Source organism: Palaemon carinicauda, chromosome 12, assembly GCF_036898095.1.
Source record: "Palaemon carinicauda isolate YSFRI2023 chromosome 12, ASM3689809v2, whole genome shotgun sequence".
NCBI classification, from domain to species: Eukaryota; Metazoa; Arthropoda; class Malacostraca; order Decapoda; family Palaemonidae; genus Palaemon; species Palaemon carinicauda.
In genome coordinates, this window is record NC_090736.1 from 126,510,401 (window position 1) to 126,515,400 (window position 5,000).

Below are 5,000 nucleotides of genomic sequence, written 5' to 3' on the forward strand. Positions count from 1 at the left end.
ACTTGAGTAATCTCTCTTATAGTCTCATTTCTAATTCTGTTCTGCCATTTAATTCCCAATATCCTTCTGAAGGCTTTGTTCTCAAATCTACGAATTCTAATAGAGATTATTTTATTGTTCAGGCAATTTGATTTCCAAATTTTACTCAACCTAGCTATTGGATGATTTGCTTTTTACAATCTTTCAGTAAACTCCAATTCTAAAGTCCCTGTAGGGGAGATCATAGTTCCTAAATACTTAAATAATTCTACATCATTAATCCTTTCTCCTTCCCATGTTATCTCATCTTCCATTGCATACTCCGTTCTCATCATCTTTGTCTTTCTTCTATTTATCTTCAGCCTAACCTCGTGTGATATTTCATGCATTCTGGTAAGCAAGCATTGCAAATCCTTAGGTGTTATGCTAACTAGGACATCATCATCAGCATAATCTAGGTATGCTATATTCCTATTACCAATCCAGTCCAATCCTCCATCACCATCTCTGACTGTTCCACGTATTACAAAACCCATGAGGAGGATAAACAACATAGATAACAACACATTCCCTTTGAGTACTCCGCTGTTCACTGGAAATTCATTTGATAAGTCTCCATTAACATTAACTTTGCACTTGCTATGCTCATGAACAGACTTACTCAATTTTACATATTGAAGAGGAATTCCATAATAATGCAGGAGTCTTCACAAAATTGGTCGGTGCACACTATCAAAGAATTTTTCTTAGTTCACAAATGCCAATAAAATTTTATTTCTAGAATCTACGCATTGCTCTATAACACGTCTCAATATGAAAACTTCTACAGTTTCTAAATCCTGCTTGTTCATCTCTCAGCTTTTCAACAATTTTTCTCTCCAGTCTCTTTTGAATAACCATACACTATATTTTCATAACAACAGACATAAGTGTTATTCACCTGTAATTATTGCAACCAGGTTTTTTTTTTTTTTTTTTTTTTTTTTTTTATGTATTAGCGACACTCCTAACTCCCAATCATCAGGTTTTGCCTCTGAATTCTACATTCTAAGACATATTTTTGTAGGTAGTCTGGGAGTCACTTAATTTTTTGTCATTATCATTTCGACTGTTATTCCATCATAGCTTTCCATCTCCTTTTTTGACGATGCCTTTATTCAATGGCACTTCAAGGTCATCATCAGGTTCAGGTATATCAATGAAATTATTCCCTTCGTATGTCTTATTCATAACCTCACTAAAGTTTTCCACCCAACGTTGTCTTTCTTCATCTTCTGTTGCTGTAACAGAGCCATCTCTCGTTTTGATGGGTATATGCTTCCTCTTGCCCCAGCTGAGATTTAATTAATAATTCTATGAGCAATTCTTACACCATAGCTGCTTCCTAAATTTATAGCTTTTCCAACCTCATATACTTTACTGTCTAAATATCCTCTCAAGTCATTGATGGCTTCTTTTTTTACCTCACTGTCAATACTGGAATACTTAGACCGATCTACATTGACGTTTTCATCGCTTCCTGGAAAACTTTTAACAATCAATTTCTTTCTTTGTCTCCTTTTTCTAATATCCAAAGAGTCATCTGATATCAATGGCTTTTTCCCTGTAACTGCATGTCCCAAGGCTTCACTACCGAGTGACTGATATATGTTCTTAATATCACACCATTCTTCATTACTTATATGTTCTTCGTCTCGTAAAGTCTCTAAGACTGCAAATCTATTCCTAAATTCAATTGCAAATGTTTATCTGTGCTCTTCTTCTAGAATCTCAGTTGTATCAAATCTAGATATCCTATCGATCTTTCTCTTCGGTGGTTTCACTTTTAATTCAAGTGTAGCAATGAGGAGCTGGTGATCACTACCAATATCTACACCTCTATAGTTTCTAACATTTCTCAGCGTCCTCCTTCTCTCTTTATTATTGGAAATGTGATCTATTTGATTTTTGTAATTGCCACATGGTAAAGTCCATGTATACTTGTTGATGGTTTTGTGTTGAAAAAAAGAGTACCTCTAATGAAAATATTGTTTGCTGAGCAGATACTTATGAAATGTTCTCCATTTTCTCCATTCCTTCATTATTTCTTCCAACTATAGCATTGAAGTCACCAATCACAATTTTCATATATCTCTTATGAATCTCACTTATTGCCTCTGCAGTTCTTCATAGTATTCATCTTTCCTTTCTTCATACACACACACACACAAACACACACACACACGTACACACACACACACACACACACACATATATATATATATATATATATATATATATATATATATATATAATATATATATATATATATATATATATGTTCATATATATATATATATATATATATATATATATATATGCTCATATATGTATGTATGTATGTATATATATATATATATATATATATATATATATATATATATATATATATATATATATATATTGTGTGTGTGTGTGTGTGTACATGCATATATATATATATATATATATATATATATATATATATATATATATATATATATATATAAATATATATAAATATATATAAATATATATATATATATATATATATATATATATATATATATATATATATGTCTGTATATATATATATATATATATATATATATATATATATATATATATATATATATATATATATATATATATATATATACATAATATATATATATATATATATATATATATATATATATATATATATATATATATATATATATATATGTGTGTGTGTGTGTGTGTGTGTGTGTGTGTATACCTTTGTGCTTTATCGGTGTGCTTTTTATTATTTATTAACCATGTATATTATAGTAAAATTAGAATCTCACTATGAACATATACAATTAGATATTCAATAGAAGTACCAAATATATGACACATTAAATAAAAAATAGTAACATATTTTCTCGTAAATATACATAAATGAAGAAACGGACGTATGTCCCTTCGGATGAGAACAACAATTATGGATAGATTCCAGAGAATGTGAATTCCATGCAAAAGGAGGCTTTGGTAGTTCTCAGTGGGTTGTAGAAAAAAAAATTATCCAGCTTTATTTTATTCACTATTCTTTTTTTTTTCTTTTCCGGAAGGAATCCATTGGTATTTGTATAATATAATGATATTGCTTATGCTATATTTCATATACTCATAGATATGTCATAATGGGGAAAAGAGCTCAGAATCAGATGGAAGAAGTAAAACGTCAAGTGAAAGCTAATAGCAAATACAGTACACATTCTATCGAAGAAAACATTCATATGGTAATTAAGAGTTAGCTTCTGAAACTGATCTCGGAATTCATAAGTCACTTTTTACCCGTTATCCCTAAGGAGAGGGTCATTCCGAACGGTGTTAACCTTTTATATATGAACAATTCCTTTGGGGATTCTTGAAAATGTTCCCATGTTTATCCTTGATATCTCTTAACAAGCTACTACTTTCTTATTCATACCAGTGGAAACATTCGATTTCTATGCAGTGGTTATGTCTTTTAAAACCTTGAGCCCACAGACTAATTGATTCTGGAAGGTAACCACTGAATCACATGCCTCTTATACTATAGTTAGAACCGTAGATAAAAAAAACTGGGCATAGAAATTTATGTAAATACCGCTTTTGAATGAGACTAGGGGCATAAATTTGGATGTTTTGACAAAAAGGAAAAAAATAATAGTTGAAACACTATATTCAGCCAGCTAAGTGTTAGAATAGTGCAAAATTATGAAATCAAAATCATGAAAAAAACTTGTTTGTGTTTCAATGATAGGATAGAGTAGGGAATTTATGTGCTTTGTAAAATGAGGCTGACTGTATCCTGTTTCACAATTAGAATTACATAGTTCATTAGAAGGAACACGACTGTTTGTTTCTACTTCTCTGAAATTTAGCTATTTTTAGTAACAAAAGTAGAGGAATGCTCATTCGAGAAATGCATTCGCAGTTGATAATAATAATAATAATAATAATAATAATAATAATAATAATAATAATAATAATAATAATAATAATAATAATAATAATAATTATTATTATTATTATAAAAATAATAATAATAATAATAATAATAATAATAATAATAATAATAATAATAATAATAATAATAATAATAATAATAATAACTATTTCTATTTGACCTCTCTTTTCAAGATTAATAGGTTACTAGCTCCATTACCCGGCTGACCCACGATAGTTACAAATTCCTTTTTATCTCTTTTAATTGCTTTTATTCGTTCTGGTGTTGCAAATACATTTTTGAAACTGGCTATATAAATATTTTAGTGTTGTTAATCATCAGCGATGATGAACAATATTGAGGGATTCTTCGCCCCTAACATTAACACATGCAGCTATTGATGCGAATCACACTCGCCAGTCAAATCTAGGTCTTTGAATTGAGTGATTGCCAGTGAGTTTTATTTACCGGTATTGCAAATGCAAGATGCACAGGAAATTGTAATCGTTTGAGTGGAAATGGAGTGGAGTGGAGTCAGGCGTTATTCGCCCTCAAATGGAACAGGTGAAGTGGTTGTTTCGATTATATAAGTGCGTAAAGCCTTCACTAACGATGTGAAAGTTAATTGAAAATATCACCGTGGATCGTAACTTATATTGCATTCACAAAATATAATCTCCATATTCTATGTCACCGGAAGAGTTGAAAATTGAAAATATCACAGTTGACTTGGAAATTATTATTATTATTATTATTATTATTATTATTATTATTATTATTATTATTATTATTATTATTATTATTATTATTATTATTATTATAACTACAACCAATATTAGTAAAATGAAATGATGTATGCACTATAGGGGGTCAAACAAGGTAAATAGCCCAGTGAAGAAACCAAATAACGAAACCGATAGAGTAGTATTCATGGGTGTACCATTAAGCAAGAGAATTCTAACCCAAGGCAATAGAAGACCAATGTACAGTGGCTATGACATTTATCAAAACGACATATCAATGGTTTGGTTTCAGAGTATCCTTT